The following is a 19,874-nucleotide window of genomic DNA, read 5'->3' on the forward strand; positions in this document are numbered from 1 at the left end:
CTGGTGCAATTCATTTTCCTTTCATGTTTATTATGACAACATTTTTATACTTCCTAAATATCCTCTTATTTTTCTTCAATGGTAACCACTTCTGAGTTCCATCAAGAGGGGAAACCTCATTTGTGTTTGTTATCTTTAGATGTTTCAGTTAATTTAACTGCAGATTGTAAAATGTCTTCTAAAACCAAATAAGCATAATCATAATTATTTATATTATTCTCACTTAATCAGTTGCATCATAATTAAATCATTTTACCATATTTGCTTTAACAGATACATAATTATGTCAAACAGTACAGAATTAGGATCTGAGTCCCCCAATGACATTGCAATGATTACATTATGAATTTATTTCTGAATATCAGTTGCTTTAAAGAGTGTTTTCATATAAAAGTTGCTCAAGATTATATGTGTTCATAAATCCTTGGAGTATCTGCTTTTAGCTGTTTCAAATTCCCAGGTACTATCAGGATAGTTTAAGTCACCAAAAGTAATACATATATAGCTTCTAAAATATAATGTAGTCTACTCAAGTATGTCCATTGCTTGAACATCCCCATATTATGGGTGTTGTTCTCATTCCTAAAATGTCTACAGAAGCACATTCGAAAGTTTGTATGTTTTTTTTTTCATATATAAGTTAAGGAGCTTTGAATCAGCAAACATACGCTATACCCTTTCTTGCTTTTTCTTAAACACTCATATTTTTGAAATCTATATAACTCAAATTTATTTTACTAGACTCACAAACCTCCACTATAGCAAGTATTTAATATTTTTATACTCGATTATGCTTTTCAATTCAATGTATTTATTGCATAGACAATGACAGTGGCAGAAATAACATTTCAACGTGTTATTAGATCTTCCTGTTCATTTTTATGATTAAACATTAAAAAATATGATGTGTTTTGTGATTTTACCTGCAAAGTAGATAGTGCCATAATGTGCAGTAAATCACTTGGATAAATTCAAGTGCCTGATCTTCCTAACATGAAACAGCTTACTGTTATTAATGGTGTTAACTGTCTCAGCCAAGTGTTGTCTAAATAGGTTTTAGTTTATTAATATTCATTCCACCTGGGGAAGGGAGAATTTCACTTATGGTCAAGCAGGTCTATATTAGAACATTTAATATTTAACAGTTCGAATCACTAAAGGTCGACCTTTAGTGATCGAACTGTTAAAACAATGAATGTTCAGACAAAAAAAAAACAAACTAAACAAAGTGCTGTGCCCCCCACAACCCGTGCTACTTAAATATACCAACTCTGAGACTGCGCGCACTACATTGAAGTAAACAGAAATCTCCGCTTATGGAGATTTCCGTTTACTTGTTCGATGTTCTGCAGTTTCTCTGTTCTTGTGTAGACAAATGTCAGATTCGACATTGTCGGCTTTCGAGAATTTAATATAGACCCTGGTCAAGCATACTGATACACTTCTAATAGAGTAATAATGTCCAATAATGCATTTTCATATGATTTAATGATGTAGTTAATAAATCATTAGTTCCTGCATGTAGTACAAGTTCTGTGTACTTGCTACAATTTTGATATTAACTCTGGACTTTCCTCTTACTTCAGACTGGGCAAGGAAGTAATTATAACACTGCTTATTAAGTCTGCATAAATTATGCAATGTAGGCTTAAGAACAGACTCAGCTAAGATAAGAATTTGACTGGGTGGTGCTGTTGTTACTATTATTCACCTCCTGAGCTTGTGCTGTTTTCATATTATTCTTAATGTGCTGACTGCTACTTGATTATACTGACTCTAGATTCTATTGTAGGTCAGTTTCACTAATATTACTAATATCTTTAACTATATCCTCAATATTGTTCCTTTATCCATCCTTAAAGCCCTTTTCATTTTTTTTTTTTATTATGGATGACAGAATGAATGCTCCCATCATAGTCATTAAAGTGTGAGTGGTGTTTCTTGCTTACTGGGTTGTTTATAATTTCTGGCTACAGAACACTCAAAGCAAGTTGATGTCCTCCGATATCAGGCAACCTGTTTGTGATCTTGTATTTGGCTATTTCACATCTGAGCTCTGAGATTTGTTTTCTGTACATGACCCAGGTCTTTTTTTTAATTTCAGAGTGCCAGGTGGAATAATGGAAATTGAATTGTTTATACTTCTTTCTGTATTGTTTTTCAGTCTAGATTAAGAACATCACTTATACTAAATACATTTTTGACTCAATTTCTTCTTTTTTTTTCAAATAATTTTTTTTATTATTTTAAACTGGAACAAACAAGTTACAATCAGACAGATGAATGTAGCAGAGAAAAAAATAGTCAGTATAGTTCCAGTACAACTTCAAATACACTTAATGTAGGGGGTGGGGTGCAATTTTCTGCTTAAGGTCATCAAACACCTGTTGATGATGCTGTAACCATGACCATAATTTTTTTTGTGTTAGCTCTCTTAATGCTGCTGACAACTCACTGAACTCTGATATAAACTTGTCCAAATAGTTGACCATACCCAGAAAATGCTGTAAACTCTGCACATTATCTGGCACTGGCATCTCTAAAATAGCTGTATGTTTGGTCTGCTCAGGTTTTAAGCCTGTAGCTGTAAACAAATATCCTATATAGGTTACTTCTGGAAGTCTGAATTTGTACTTCAGAGGATTGAGCTTCAAATTTACTTCACATGCACTATCTAGAACCTTCTTGAGGTTTCTATCATGTTCTGCTTCGCCATTGCCTCCAACTAGAGGATTGTCTACCATTGTGGTACAAGGATAACCGGAAAAAAATTTGTTCCATTGCACGCTGAAAAACTTCACATGCAGAATTTATTCCAGATGGCATCCTTAAAAATCTGTATCTGTCAAATGGGGTACTAAATGTAGTTAGAAATGAGAATTTGCGATCGAGCATCACTTGCCAAAATGAACTCTTTGCATCCAATACAGAAAATACAATGGCATTTGGTATTAGAGCTGGGACTTCCTCAACTGTGCTCATTGGATGATATGACCTCTTTAATGCTTTGTTTGAATCTCTAGGGTCAATGCATGTTCTGATTTCATCTGAGCCTTTCTTTTAAGCGGCTACCATGGATGACACCTATTCAGTTGGTTTTGTGACTGGACAAATCACACCTTGCTGCACCATCTTCTCCAGCTGAGCTTTCACTTTATCTTGTGTAGCTATTGGAACTCTTCTTGCTGGTCTGACCACTGGAGTGACCTTGAGGTCTAATTTCATAGAATACACAACTGGAAGCTTGCCCAACTTGTTATCGAAAACATCAGCATACTCTGAGAAAATGACTTCTGCAAAACTTGAACTTGGAACTGCACTCACATGATGAACTTCTTTTCCAAAAGAAAGAAGATTCATTGTAAAACTATCTTTGAGACCTAATAAACATTGCACTAGTTGTCGGGCTACATAGAATAATAAGTTGTAATAGTTCTCAGCCAAATAACATGGAAGTATCACTGAAGCTTTGGTCTGAATTTCTTCACCTCCATAGCAACAAGTTTTGTACTGTGGTTACACTGAGTTGTCCGTTGGTTCTCACTTTTGCAAATGTATCTGCTGGTCATTGTTCTCCTCTACTCGACATTCATTAGACTCATTATAGAGTACAATGCCCCATTTGGAATGTACCTCACAACAGGAAGTTTGTATGCTTAGCCAGACGTAGTACAGGAGCATAGCCAGTGATTGGAAAAATAATTTGTAAGGAGCTGTTTGAAACTATGGGTATTAGTTATAGATAGTATATGCTTGGGAAGGGAATTACAAGTTTTGGCTAGGGAGTATCTGTATAAAGAATCACCATAAGCGCTGTGGGTTTTGACAACATTGAACAAGTTTTTCCGAGCAGACCTGGGTGAGGTAAGGTTGAATAGGGTTGTACGAGGTTAGATAGGGCTGGGCAATAGTCAAAGTTATGAATAATGTACTAGGCTACTATTAGTTGGTTTAGGGCTAGTAGGTTTGGGAGTTGAATCCAGTTTAGTTTTTGAAGGGCACAATGGTAAGCTCTATGGGGAAGGTTAGTGGCAAATTTGGCAATTTTATTATAGCAAGCTTCTAGCCTATTCATATCAGATTTTCAAAGGTTTGTGAAGACTTGTGAACAATAGAGAATGGTGGATAGTAGACGAGTTCTGGCAGTATCTATTCTAGTATGGTAAGAAACATATGGTTTAGCCCTGTATAGAACACCTAATTTTGTGGGGACTTTTTTGATTGTTGAAGCGATGTGTCTGTCAAATTTTAGGTTACAGTCTTGGGTAACACTAAGGAGTTTAGTATATTTGACAGGTTCAATTTTTGTACTATTAGAGTCAAAGATAGAGAGATGCTTTTGTTGTTTTTTATTGGAAGAATTAGAGAATATAAGTTTAGTCTTGTTTTGATTTAGAATCAGTTGGTGGTCTGAGAGGCATTTTTCAATGTTATTAAGGGCAGTTATTGAGGGGGCAGAGCAAATAAGGGAAACATCATTTGCATAGTGAATTATAGTGGCAGGTGATGCTGCAGTATAGAGATTATTGGTAAAGATAATAAAGAGAAGTGGGCCTAAGATGGAGCCTTGAGGGATACCTACAGAGATGGGCAAAAGAGGAGATAGTTTATTTTCCAATAAGGTGGCTTGTTTATGGCTGGAGAGGTAGCTATGGACACACTGAAGTGAATTAGAGCTGAAATTGAGAGAGGTAAGTTTGTTTAGGAGTATTTGATGGGATATAGTGTCAAAGGCTTTTGACATATCAAGGAAGGTGGCAGAGACAATATGGTTATTGTTTTTGAGCTGACTTGCTGGAACATCATATCTGCACTTTCCTTTATAGGATCATACAAAGTTACTAGGATATTGGTCCTGAGGCCCTAACAAGCCTAGCCATAGGTTCATAGGTTCATAGGTTCATACTAGGCTATCTGCCTGAGGGCATTTACAAGCCTAGCCCATAGTTTTGTGGCTTACGCCACCCCTTTAGTATGGGGAACTATACCTATTATTTTGCTGTGCCTCTGTCGAGCAGTGACACTGAGGTAATCCCTGGGGTATATCTGCGATCTCCCATCCATTGGTCAAGATTTCTCTTGAACAAGGCCAGCGAGGTGCTCTGCCTCACATATACCGGGATTTTATTCCACAGCATAGGGAGTCTTTGGGTGATGAATCTATCCCTCCAGCACGTCCTATTAATAGCCATGTCGAGGTTTAAGTCTCCCGCCCTTGTGGCTCTGACGGATCTAGATTTTCTGAGGTGCAGCATATTCATCAAATCTGGGTTTGACATGGCCTTGTATGTTAGGCAAAGGTCACCTCTGAGCAAGCGGTAAGCGACTGAATAGAGCTGGAGTTTCTTTCAGTCGGGCAGCATAGGACAGATGTTTGAGACCCTTTATCCTTTTGGTGAGGAACTTTTGTGGCCTCTCCAGCTGCTGCAAGTGTCGGGTCAGATACATTCCGAATGGGGCATTGTACTCAATCATTGGTCTGATGAGTGATGAGTATAGGGAGACTATGACCTCCCTTGATCTAGATGAGAATCCCTTCATGATAAGGTGGGCAATGTAGAAGGTCTTCCTAACTACTTTAGCTACATGGGTGTCGAATGACAGACTACTATCAACCTGGGTCCCCAGGTCCCTGATAACTTCTTCTGTGCTCAGTGGATTGCCACCTATTTGGTAGCTAGGGGTAACCTTGTTTTTCCTGAAGGGTATGACTATGCATTTTTTGGCATTTAACTTTAGGCCATGACTCTGGCACCAGTTATCCGTTTCTGTGAGACCCTTCTGAAGGATATCTGTGTCAGATGTGTTTTCTACTATGGCCCAGTTTGCAGTCATCTGCAAACTTTGTCAGCCATAACCCTCCTGTGTTTGCTTGTACTGGAAAAGTAGATGCCAAACAAGAGTGGGCCCAGGACTGAGCCCTGTGGTACACCACTTGCGACAGGCTTTGAGTCTGACATGGCGCCAGCAACTCTGACCCTGTGGGTTCTGTCACTCAGCCAGTTTGCAACCCATCTTGTGATGTATGGGTTAACATTTAAGCTGATGAGTTTTTCAATGATACCCGAGTGGGGTATTTTATCAAGGCCTTCGCCAGATCGAGGTAGGCTGTATGGACTGCCTTTCCCTCATCAATGGCTTTGGTGACTGTTTCAAAAAGTCAACCAAGTTTAGAAGGCATGATCTGCCTTTGACAAAGCCAAACTGGGATGGATCCAAAGTCTGCAAATTCCCTATGTCTTTATTTATGAGGTCCATTATGATCCTCTCCATGGCTTTGCAGATAAGGCTTGTCAAGCTAATGGGCCGGTAATTTCCGGGGTCGGTGGAGGCACCGCCTTTGTGAAGTGGGACCACAGTTGCAGTGCGCCACTCCCTGGGTACGTATCCAGAGGTAAGACTATGATTAAACAGCTGTCCTAGCTGTGGGTTTAATTCCTCGTTGAGTTCGTGGAGCACACAGCCGGGGACACCATCAGGTCCCATGGATGCTGTGTTTTTGCTTTGGAGAGAGCAGTTCTCACTTGGGCGTTGGAGATGTTTGGGGGCTGCAATCGCTTGGTATAGATATCTCTCCTTTGGGGAGAAGTTTGCACTGAACCTGTCAGCCAGTATGTTGGCAATGTCTGTAGGATCAGTAATCTTCACATCATTTTGAACTAGTTCTGAGCATATCTGGGAGTTTCCTCCAAGGTTTCTAACATAGCTAAAGAAGGCCTTATGATTGTCTTTTGAGTCTTTAGCTATTTTTCTCTCAAAATTTGCTTTGGATGATTTTATGAGAGCTCTTAGTTTTTACTTATAGTGATCAAGGGTGTCTTACCTTTTAAGGATTTTGCTCTATCTTGTAGTAGCTTCCTCCTTTGTTGTAGAGTTTGTTTATGGCTGGGGTCCACCAGACTGGACGCTTGCCTTTGGTACAAAGAGTCTTTGTTTTGCTTGGGATTGCCTTATCCATGCAGTCCTGCAGGTGCTGGTAGAAGGCATTTGTAAGTGATTCAGCGGCTTGAGTACTGTTTTCCGCCGCTCGGGGCCTTAAAGGAGACCACACTAGTCTTTAGAAGTGTGAAGTCGACTTTCGAGAAGTTCTTTACTGTGGTCCTTTTATTTCAGGTGGGGTGGGATGAGGACCTCCAGCGAGATTAGTTTGTGATCTGATCTCACCAGTGAGGGGTATACTTCGGTGTTGAACATTGTGCTCCCATGTTCGTGATGATGAGATCAAGTATGTTTTCTCCTCTTGTGGGATGGTGACTAGTTGTTCCATGGCATTTGAGTTTATGAATTCCAGGAACTTTTGGGCTAGGGTGTTCGGGCTTGAGTAGTGTTCCCAGTCTATATTAGGGTAATTGAAGTCACCTAGTATGATGATGTTTGGTGATACATTTATCCCCTCTAGTGTTTTCAGGAAGGCCATGTGAGGTTCCTGAGTTTGTGAGGGTGGCCTGTAACATGCTACAATTTGCAGAGCAGTCTTGCCTATGGTTAATTGCACCTGGATGGTCTCCGATGCATCGTGCGTTGCCACCAGTCTTGAGGTGTGGGTGTCCTTGATGAATATGGATACCCCCCTCCTTTCTTGGTATTGTCCGGATTTTGGGGCCGGAACGCATGATAAGAGGTAAAACCTGATAGTGCTGGGGTGCTCTCAGGAGCCTTGAACCAGGTTTCTGTCACTGCACAGACATCGATGTTCTCCATACTGAGAAGGGCCTCGAGTTCGTGCATTTTGAGATTTAGACTTCTGGCATTGAGCAGCATTACCCTTAGTTTTTTTCCTTTTTTGTGTTCTAGGGTGGTAGGTTTAGAATTTGAGCCTTGCCTAAAAAGGCACTATGGGGGTGGCAAGAGCCTTTGCCAATATCCGAATCCCAGGGTGACAGGTGCAAGCCGTCCCTTGCGAAGCAGCGTGGCTTGTCCAGCATGTCATCCCAGGCAGACAGACTTTGGATCCCCTTTGAATAACACCAGAGTTTAAGCCAATTGTTAAAGCTGATCATCTTATCTCTGTATTGTGGCATCATTCTTGGTGAAGGTAGGATACTGCTCAAGGTCAGGGTCATACCTGCCTGGGCTACATAATCAGAGAGCTCCTCAATGTCTCTTTTCATGTAGTCCAAGGAGGTACGTCTCAGGTCGTTTACACCAGCGTGGACAATGACCGAGTCGTATTTGTACCTGCTGTTGAGAGACCTGAGTGCTTGCGTTATGTGGCGGATTCTAGCGCCCGACAGGCAGCTTACTGTGACCTTCTCCTTACTCAGTCTGGTGAGCGGGACGCCAGTGTGTCTGACTATGGAGTCACCAATGACTAGTGTGTCTGGCATTGTGTTTGGCCTTAAGGGCTGTGACTGTTTGACACTCTGACTGTGAGGTCTATGTGTTGCAGGTGTTGTGTTCTGAGGTGGTGGTTGTTTGGGTGTCTGCTTTGGTGGCCTCTGCTGTTTTGGTAGATTTTTGATCAGAGCCGCCGAGTATGTCTTTGTGTGTTTATGTGTATGATTTGAGGTTGTGATGGTACTATGTGAGACTGGGTCTATAGTGTGTGTGGTAACATTCTCCTCCTGACTGGTCTTGCCAGTCCTATGTTGAGAGAGCTCAGCCTCCAGTTTGGCCGTATAGTTGCATCTCTCGCATGTATTTGTGTTTTGTGGGAGGAGGAGAGGGTTGTCTGTGTACATGAGGCAATTGTAACATTGCCTCAATATTCCCAGGTTCACCAGGTTAACCATGAATTTAGCCTATGTTCCAACAAGTCAGCACCTTATGCCACTGTCCAGTAGGGACACAGGTGGAATCCCAGGGATGCATTTTTTGTTCCCCATCCAGTTATCCAGGTTGAGCTTAAAAAGATTTAATGAGGTACTCTGCTTTACATGGAGAGGGAGTCTATTCCACAAAAGGGGGAGTATCTGGGACACAAATTTGTCCCACCAATGAGTCCTTTTGATGTCACAGACCAGGTTGTGGTCGCGTGTGTGTGGGCTATGCAAGTAGAGCTTGACTTGCAGATATGCAGCAGTCCCATCATGGTGGGGTCTGAGATTGCTTTGTATGCCAGACAGAGGTCACCTCTGAGGAGTCAGTAGGAGATTGAGTAGAGGGACAAGGCTTTTAGCCAATCTGTGTAGGGTAGATGTTTGAGGACCTGGATTTTCTGGGTGAGGAACCTCTGTGGTCTCTACAGCTGCTGCATGTACTTTGTGAGGTACATGCCAAAAGGGGCATTGTACTCAGTAATGGGTCTTATAAAGGAAAAATACAGGGATTTTATGACCACCTTGTCCCTGGATGAGATACCCTTAGTAATGAGGTGGGCCATGTAGAAAGCTTTCCGTACAATGGATGCAATATGGTGGTCAAAAGTCAGATTGCTATCAACCTGGGTGCCTAAGTCCCTCACAACTGATTGTATGCTTAGTACCTTATTATCAATGTGATAATTTGTGGGGATGTCACTCTCCCCAAAAGGGATGATGATGTATATTTTGGCATTCAGTTTGAGGCCATTTTTCTGGCATGAGTGATTTGTTTGGGTGAGACCTTCTTGGAGGATGTCCACATAACTAGGGGAATTGATGACCGCATACAGCTTGCAGTCATCTGCAAACTTGGTCAGCCATAGCCCACTAGATTTGGCCTGCACTTCCAAGAAGTATAACCAAACAGCAGAGGCCCCAAGACTGATCCCTGGGGTACACCACTTGTTACTGGTCTACTACTTGAGGTGGGTTCCCCTATTGTGACTAGGTGGGTTCTATCACTGAGCCAGTTTGCTACCCATCTGGTAACACATGGATTGATGCCTAGTTGAGAGAGTTTATCTTTTATACCAGAGTGGGGAATAGTATTGAAGGCTTTGGCCAGGTCAAGGTAGGCAGTGTGTACTGTCTTCCCCTCGTCTATGGCCTTGGTGACTGTCTCAAAGAAGTCAACCAAATTTAACAGGCATGACCTCCCCTTGGCAAAACCAAACTGTGTGGGTTCAAGTGTCTGGAGGGTTCTATATTGTAAACGCAAACGCTTAGGTTGTCGAATACGGCATAATCGACACCTATTACGTGAATGCTCAATTAACTGAAAGCTGAAAACGCGGAAATACAGATGATCAAATTGTTCTGTTTGCCCAACACATTTCCACCCAGTGATGAAAAGAAAACACCACCTAAATAACTAACGATGTAATTACACTGTATGCTCAGTGTGTTAAACTTGCACTACATTATTATAAAGAACAGTACTAAATAAAATGATAGTGTAAAGTGACTGTACTTAAACTTTATATCGGCAAAAGCTCGCCCCTATTTACATCCCGTTTGTGAACTATTTACATCCCGTTTGCGAAACACACATGGTTTGCACTACACTTTCAGCAGCATTGCAACAGATTAGAGAAAGTTATCTTCTGTGTAACTAGACTTATGTTTTAACACTGTGTCTAACCTGTGAAACCTTTCTCTATTTTTCCTTTTTTGGGGGGAGGGGTGAACTCCAGACAGTAACTGTAGTCGGGTCTCATTTACTTTGTTCTGCTCTTTTATTAAAACAGATACCACAGAAGGGATATCGCAAATGCGTCTTCCTAACAAACAGCCAATCCTCCTGTGCCATCCTTCAACATGGTTTTGCGTATGAGGTAAAGACATTTTATTCAACACAGAAACATTCCAGAAGTCAATTGGAAACATTGGTGGAAACTAGGAATAGAACATGACCTTGTCCACTGTCCGCGGCTACGTCCTAAGACATAAATGTCAGAAAACTAGGATAGTAACTCTTTTCCTACAATAGGAAAATCCTTTGACAAGTTTTGAAATGCTAGTATAACCTCTGATTCATCTATGAATGACAAAGCAATAAGTTTCTTCACACACAGTTGGAAAGACACTGATTTCCCATATAAAGTAGCTAACTCCAAAGATTGCACCTTTTGCCATACAGCCTGTGCAAAGTGCAATAAACAGCCTTTACATGTCATATCTGAAAAGTTGTGCCTCACACTTTTCATGGCTGCCATTTCAAAATCACATAATATGAATCTAACACTAACATGCAAAGAAGCTTCATTTAATAGATCAAAGAGACACTCCCACATGTAGTTGTAGGATTTGTACGATTTCCTTCACATGAGACAAAACACCAAAGGTAGACACCTTGTATGTTCTGCAACTGTAAACATTGCATGTATGATGTACAGTTGTCTACATAAGCAGCCTTTAGTAAGGAAAACTCCATCCATTAGCCAGATTTCTGCTGCATTCAAATCACGTAAATTTTCAATGGTTGTAAACAGCAGAACATGTATGTTCATTTGCAAATCAGCCATTCTTTTCTGTATAAATGTACCCTCTTTTAAAGTGCAACTACTAGGATCTACACTCTCTAGAGTTGTGGAAACTATACTGTAATTTAAAATTTATTTACGTCTCACCCTATTAACCTGTTGGAACATTGATCTCCTAGAAGGTAGAGACAGTGTAGCTTCCGTGGACGTGCTGGCAATAATACCATCCACAACTAAAGCAGGTTTGTTTCTAGTCAAACGTGTACTCTGCTTTAATTTATCACAAGCTACATATTTTTCCACCTCTGTAGCATCAGGAGCATGGTGATGTGGTGAACATTTTAAAAGTAATTCTCCCTGAACGTCCTTGACAGTTACCACTCTACCTTTGCACTTCTCCTTTAGTTTGTCTGCAGCACCAATACCTTTTATCTTTCACACTTTTCTCTAGATTGAAAATATATCCATCCACATGTAATATTTCCCTACTTTTGTGGGATTTAACTGTCTGATAGTGTTGCCCCTCGATGCCGGGTGAAAACAGTGTTGCGTTAGCCATAGTTGAAACAATGTAAGTACATCACAAATGAAACGTTAAGGACTAAATATTTATACTTGCAATAAATGACGATACTATTATTTATTTAAATGTAACTTCTGTAACATTTCAGTAAAATTATTTGAAAGTAATTTAATTATTTTAATGTGTAACTGCACTTTACAGTAGATTTTCACAGTACATTCCAATTTTATTACTGTGTAACTGTTATTAGATTCCCATTGGTTTGCAGTGACGTAGTCACGTCAATTACCTAGAACTTTCTTTGGCCAACTAATAGATTTAAAAATCTGCTCTTCTGACCTTTGTAGCATTCGATGTTTAGTGCGTTCACTTAACAGGTGTCGATCATGCCGTATTAAACAACCTAAGCATTCTGGAAGTTGCCAATGTCCTTGTTAATGAGGTCCATGATAATCCGTTCCATGGCCTTGCAAATCAGGCTAGTTAGGCTGATGGGTCTATAATTTTCTCGATGGGTAAAAGCTTCACCTTTGTGCAAAGGGATGACAGTAGCTGTCTTCCACTCAGCTTGGAAGAAGCGGCTACTCAGGCTTTGGTTGAATAGGGTGCCTAATGGTGCTGCAAGTTCCTACCTGAGTTCATGTAGAATGCAGCCTGGAATGTTATTGGGTCCCATGGAGGCTGTATTCTTTGCCTTTGACAGGGCTGTGATGACTTGCTCCCTAAAGATAAAGGGAGGGGGGAAGGTATGGGGATGTTCTGTTTTACTGATGGGGGGACAGAGGAGTAAAGTTTTCACAGAACCTGTCTGCCAGCAGGTTAGGTATATCTATAGTGTTTGTGTATGTGGTGTCCTTGACACCCAGTTCTGAGTAGATCTGGATGCTTCCCCTTGAGATTGTGGACATATGTGAAGAAGGCCTTATGATTGTCTTTAGTAGATGTGGCCAGTTTGGACTCGAAGTTTGCTTTGTAAGATTTCACTACAGCTCTTATTTGCTTGTTCATGCTAAGGATAGATTGCTTCCAATTAGGCACCTGCTTCGTCTTGCTCCCGGTCAGCAATTTTTTACTTTTATTATAGAGTTTATTTATTGTAGATGTCCACCAGACAGGTTTACTCTTCCTTGAGGAGGAGGATATTGTCCTGTCTGGTATTCCTGATTCCATGCAGCTATATAAATGCTCATATAGTATTTTGGGGTAGGTTTGGACATATGTGCCAGTTTCTATGGAGGGGGATGGGGCTGTGAAGCTGTTTATACCTTCCCTCAGGAAGTTGTAATCAGCTTTGGAGAAGTTTATTTGTTTGATCCTAGCTAGGGTGGGGGTTGGGGGAGATGGTGACTTTGAAAGTGACTGCTTTGTGGTTGGATCTTACCAATGATGATGACAATGTAAGGATGCTGCAGTGGTTACTCATGTTGGTTAATACCAAGTCCAAGATGTTTTCACCTCTTGTGGGGACATCACCTAACTGGTCCAAGGCATTTGCATTGACAAAAATCAAGAAATCTCTGGGCATTTGTGTTTTGGCATGAATACTTCTTCTAATCTATTTTTGGATAGTTAAATTCACCCAGGAGCAGGGTAAAGGGTTGAATCTTGATAAATTCATAGAGATCCATATAGGTAGAGTGGGCATCTTGAGTCAGAGTTGGAGGCCTATAGCTAGCTATGATTTTAAAAGGGATCTTGTCAGTTGTTAACTGCACCTGAAGTGTTTCCTGTGCATCATAATGTTTGACCAGCCTAGAGGTGTGTATGACTTTTATATATATTGCAACTCCACCTCTTTTTGTTGGTGATATGGCAGATTCTGGCACCCAGCAAACAACTAACTGTGACTTGCTCCTTATCCAGCCTGATGTGCGACACATCTGTGTGTCTCACAATGGAGTCTCCTATGACTAAGATGTTGGGTTTATGTTTAAGCCCTAGTGGCTGTGAGACACAGGTGTGTGGACTATGTGTGGTGTGCATTGTGTTGGGCCATGGAGTTCATGTGCATTTATGCCTTGGAGGTCTCTTTGTTTGGGTATGCTGTTGTTGAAGACCTCCACATATGTGGGGGTGTGTTGTCAGTGGCATTTGTTTTCAGCCTTCGTGTGGTGCTCATGTTGCCAACCTTCTTAGTGTTAGATATACTGGTGTGTCGGGGAGAGAGCAATGACACTAGGTGCTTGATGTAATTGTATCTCTCACAAATTGTGTTCCTAGGTGGCAGTAATAGACAGTTGTGTATGTACATGAGGCATTTGCTACACTGTCTCAGGAAGCCCATATCAACCAAATTGTCAGGAGAAAATGTAGGAAATTGTCCATCCATATTTTTCAGAAACTGAAAGTGCTAAGAGGGTAAAGGGAAGTAGGTCTAAGAGTAGTACTACTAAATGATAACAAAAGTGCTACTAAGGGAAAATCTGTAGCTAGAATACTGCAAAAAGGGTTAAAAACCATGCAGCAGACCTGTATCTAGACTATGCTACTCAATTTTAAGTTGAGAATAAACTAGTCTTTGTGGGTTCTGTTTAAGCAGCTTTATTCTATACAAATACATTACTGTAAAGCTTATTTGACTATAACTAAGAAACCTATATACAGACTGACTACTGTGATCATACATGCTTACACACTGGTTGCTTCTTCAAAATGGCACTAGGGATTCCACATGTCTGGAATTTGTACGTGCACGCACAGCATTATACGCTTCATAAAACATAGTGCACACACTCTACACTCTGATCTACAACAACCTTCTGCGTTTGGTTTCTAGTATTTCATATTCAATGATTTTACAGTAAGTGTCTCATTGATATGGTTATTATATTTTGACAGTGGTACATGCCTACACAGCTAGTTCATACAGGCCTCCCAACATCTTCTCCAAACATACACCGATGATGTCATCCACTCTAAATTGTCTGGCAGTAGCAGTGTAAATGTTAGGCTTGTGCTGTGATGCTTGCAGTAAATATTGACTTCTCTAGCTTGCATAACTAGTTATGTAGGGATTCTAATCTTAACTGCAGTTAACCGGTGTGCGTGTAGTCAGAAGAATATAATTCTGCATCCTACTGCATACAATCAAGTCCCATAGAGAACAAATTTTATGACAGGCATACATACCTACACAGCCATTTCATACAGGCTTCCCAACATCATCTCACAAACATATATTGCTTATGTCATCAGCTATAAATTGTTGTCGGACACTATGAAAGCCAAACTTGTGCTGTGGTACTTGAGTTAAGTACTGCATTCTCTACATAGCTAGGTAGGGGATCTAATCTCCCTGCAATCAACTGGCGTGTATTTTTTGTTTAGTTAGTTCACATTCTAGAGACTGTTTTAGAACAGCGTGTGAGACTCTCCAACTACCATCTTCTTTTCACCACACACTGCTGATGTCATCAGTTATAAAGTAGTGTCTGACAATATGAAAGCCTAACTTATGCTGTGGTGGTTGCATTAAGTACTTTGTTTTGTAAATATTTAGGTAGGGGTTCTAGTCTCACTGCAGTCAACTGGTGTATGTGTGTGTTTATTCCATAATCAGTATGATTACGATTTTAAAATAGCATGCAAGTCCACAGCTGTGTCAGACACTCCTCTGAACATCTTCTTGCAACATACACTGATGTCATCCTGCATAAAGTACACTCTGACAAAGTTTAAGTCAAACTTGTGGTGACAGTAATGTTAAGTACTGTGTTCTACAGCTTATGTAAATAAATATTTAGGGATTCTAATCTGACAACAGGCATCTTTGAGTATGTATATATTCAAATAATAGCTCTGAGACAATTTTACACAGAGATGTGACTCCACATCCATGTCAAGCACTCCTTCCAACATCTTCTCAGCATAAAATGATACTATCATACTCTATTTATTTTACATTTGTTTACTGGGAGTGTCTGACTGCGCCCAAGTAGGCCTGTTTTCAGTGGAGGCCTGGAAAGAAAAGCTCCAAGTTATAAAGTAAAGCAGTAAGTACAATTAAAATTGAGTGAAATAAAAAACTAAATACAATTGAATTGAGTGAAAAAATACAATAGAGCTCCAAGTTACATAGTAAAACAGTAAATGCAATAAAAAAGTAACACAATTGAATTGAATGAAAAAGACAAAAATAGAGCAAATGCAGTAAATAAGAACTAAGCCAACAATATTATGGATTTTAAGTGTTGGACGTAGAATATATGGTATAAGAACAAGATGCTAATATATTTTTAACTAGGGGGTGGTAGCTTCACTAAATAAACAATTACAATAGAGATATAATATAATAAGCTAGTGACAGGATTGAAAAAATGAAACAGTTAAAGAAATGACTCAGAGGGAAAATATTGTAGGATCAAGGTGCTTGAAAGTAAAGTAGATTTACTGAGTGGTCACCTGGTGTTGAGCAGAAGCATAATCAGTTTTTAGCCAGATGGGCTTTGAGAATAATTTTGAATTTGGAAGAGTTAGCTGTGGAAAGAATGGGTTGTGGAAGTGAGTTCCAGATTTTGGAGATGTGATTAGAGAATAAGGCAAAATGACAGTAACAGTGTTAAAGTCAGACATATGTGGAGGTGCTAATGTTGCATTGCATGGAATTCAGTTTCTATAACTAAACAGGTGTAATATTCAAAACAGACACAGTTTACTGCTGTGTGTGTATTTGGTGGTAATATATGGTCATTGTAAGATCTCTGAATTGCTTTCCATTTCACTACCACTTAGGGGAACTTGTAACATAGCCCCATGCATCCAATATCCCCTTTTTTCTCTCTGGCCACATGACATCCTTCCTGCAGAGGAGTGGAGGATCTCCACATCTCAAAGATGTATACACACATCATGAAGCAGAGTGCTTCCATGAGCCTTTGCAAGCCATCTCCAGACCACTGGATGTGTGACTGCTAATGCTGTCATGGGGAGATGCACATGTATGTAATTCACTCAAACAAATACACACATATGCACATAGCCTTGCTATCTTCCATCATATAGATATAGGGAGGTTGGTTTAAATGGTATAACTATGGATAGGATTTTATGTGATGTTGGCTGTTAGCTTGGTAATGTCCTATGATCCTATGAAGAGTTCACGTCAATGTTGCCGTCATCGACATGTGCTTTCTTAGGGTGTGAATGTACAGTAGTCCTACAAGAGTGTATTACAATCTGTGATATGAAGTAATCTATCGATGGTCTCTACTGACATTTAATTACATGTACTTTCCATAACAGCTGTAGTAACTGTTGACATGGGATGATAATATGTATATTGTTGGATTAGTATGGCATGTTTGTTTGTAGTGGAGTAGATCAACATTCTATGCAGGTTTCAATCAACCATCACAGTGACACCTGCAGTATGGCACAGGTATGTATGTGTATACTTACCATCATTAAATGCTCTGTGACATACATCAGTATAAACTGATACTGATTAAATGGGCACATAAGTCTTATTTCAGCCGTATGTTGTAATGCTATAATATACACAAAAATATCATATTTTGATTCAACTGCAGCCTTGCGGAATTCATTGTATACGCAATTGTGTTGCTATTCCAAAGGATTATTGAAGTGGTCAACAGCACCATTGTGTGACTATCAGCATTTATGTCAGTAACTATTCTGCATGAGCCACAGACAACTCATTTGTACTGTGACCATATAAGGAATTAGGCTGCTCAAACTCATCTTTCAAATGAAGAACATTTATGCATATGTTGCGCAATTGATCTAATTATGTGACATGACTATGAACAGTTCCATTGCTTGGCAAGTGATGCATAACTCAGGCTGTACTTGTGATGTTGTCACAAATCATATATTTATATAATTTTGAAATATTAAGGGAAGTACACAACTAAGTGCAGAGCTATTGGTAGATGTCACCAGACATAGTCACCCAGATTAAATAGACAATCTGCTAGCTGACAGTTTGTCTCACACACACACCCACCCACCCCCGTTCCCACTGGGAATCAGCAAAAGTATACATGCAAACATTACTCAGTTTATTTTCTAAAAGAGTAGCTCATCAGTGTGCTCTCTTAAGCTAAGAATACAGAATCAATGGGTCATGACAACATCCCAGGTTGTCTATAACATGACTTAAAACCTGACATAGCAGGCACAGCTGAATCCCTACTTAAAAACAGCCTCCAGAAAGCCTACATTGTATCAGAAGGGTGTACAGAAGCAGACATTTGACTAAACATCCACATGATGCATGGATTTATAGACCCATAATCATGAGTCTCCTCGTCTGTAAGGCAGACCAAGGACTCATCGTGGACCTTATCAAAAATGATACAGGACCTCTCCCTATTGTGTACCAAACCCATTTCTGATTTGTTAAGGCTACATTATCTCTAAATAAAAAAAATCCAACTGAGCAGTAAACTAGCAGTGGAATATAAAAGCAACTAAAATTAATGCTTTAGCTGCATTATGTCAGTTAAATCTGGTTGATGTCTTCAAGAAGCTCACCAAAGACATGCATGAAGAAATGATTGTCATCCCACATAACTTGACCTGGTCAAGGTATCTGACATAAATCCACACTCATGTACTACAGAGTAACTGTCTCAAGTGGGTATAAACAGCTGTGTCACCAAGTGGGTAGACAAATGGATCACAGATGAGACATATAATGTTGAAGCATATGAAGTCCCCTCTAGTTAGAGTCCAGTGACCACATCCATAACTCAGGGTTCTGTACTAGTCATTTTCCTGTTCAGTATTTCAGTCTAATAACTCAAGAGAAATGTACATATCCTTTGTCTAACCAGCTTTGTGGACAATTGCAAATCGTGGACAATCATTAAATCCAAGAATACTATTGATATCATGCAAAAAGTATTAACACACACACACATACAAATGATTGTTGCCACAGCCATGGAGACACACTAGATGAACAAAAAGCATATTTCCTTTTTGAAAGCAAATACACAAGCTAGTTACAATACAGGCAGCACATCCCTATGAGCATGAGCAGACCAAGTGGTACATGAACTGGGTACTCAGGTAGATAGTAAGGGGAACTTCAAACAGCATGTGACCACAGTGGTGACAAATCCCTTGTATATAGCACAACTCCTCAGTATAGGCAAGTCATCCACATCAAAAGACATTATAGTCCTATTGTTTTCGGCCCTCATAACACCAATAACAAAATACAATGCAGCTTTTGCATGTACATCAACACACATCTTCCAGCGATGGTTTACTCAAGTGTATCACTTTTGCCACAGTCAGCTTCCACACATCTTTTTGTTCATTCATAAGTATTCTTTGTGATGCAGCTTGAGTGACATTTTTCCTGTAAAAGGAATATATAAGGAAACAGCTCTAGTACTTAGTAATAATGACCATCCCTCCTGGCATGTCTAAACGTCAGTTCCCTGTGCTTTCTCCTATTAACCTGGGCATTCTGAGGCAGTGTAACAACTGCCTTGTGTACACAGACAACCCTCTCCTCTTACCTCCCAACACTCAGACTTGTGAGAGATGAACTTATATATCCACATTGGAAGCCATGCACTCTCAAGCCAAGACTGGAATAGCTGGGCAAGAGGAGAAGGTCAACTCCTACACCACACCACCTGCGACACATAGCCCTCCAGAACACCCACCATCAAAGCTCTCACATAAAAACACAAACCACACATCCACCTTTGCGGAGGCTCTCAATAGAAATCTACCCAAACAGCAGAGACCTCCAAGGCAGAAATGCACTTGACCACCACAACACAGCACAAACAACAAGACACATAGCTCACCTACACAGTGTGCCCCTCAACATAAGCCCCTAAGGCAAAACAACTTGCCCAATATACTAATCATAGGAGACTCGATAGTGAGACACACTGATGTCCCACTCACTAGGTTGAATAAGGAGAAGGTAACAGTCTGCTGTCTATCAGGTGCCAGAATCCAACACGACACATGCACTCAGGTCACTCCACAACAAGTACAAGTATGATTCTGTCACTGTCCATGTGGGTGTGAATGACCTGAGATGCACCTCCCTGAACTACATGATGAGAGACATGGAGG

Source organism: Protopterus annectens, chromosome 11.part0 (assembly GCF_019279795.1).
Source record: "Protopterus annectens isolate FY-2018-M chromosome 11.part0, PAN1.0, whole genome shotgun sequence".
NCBI classification, from domain to species: domain Eukaryota; kingdom Metazoa; phylum Chordata; order Ceratodontiformes; family Protopteridae; genus Protopterus; species Protopterus annectens.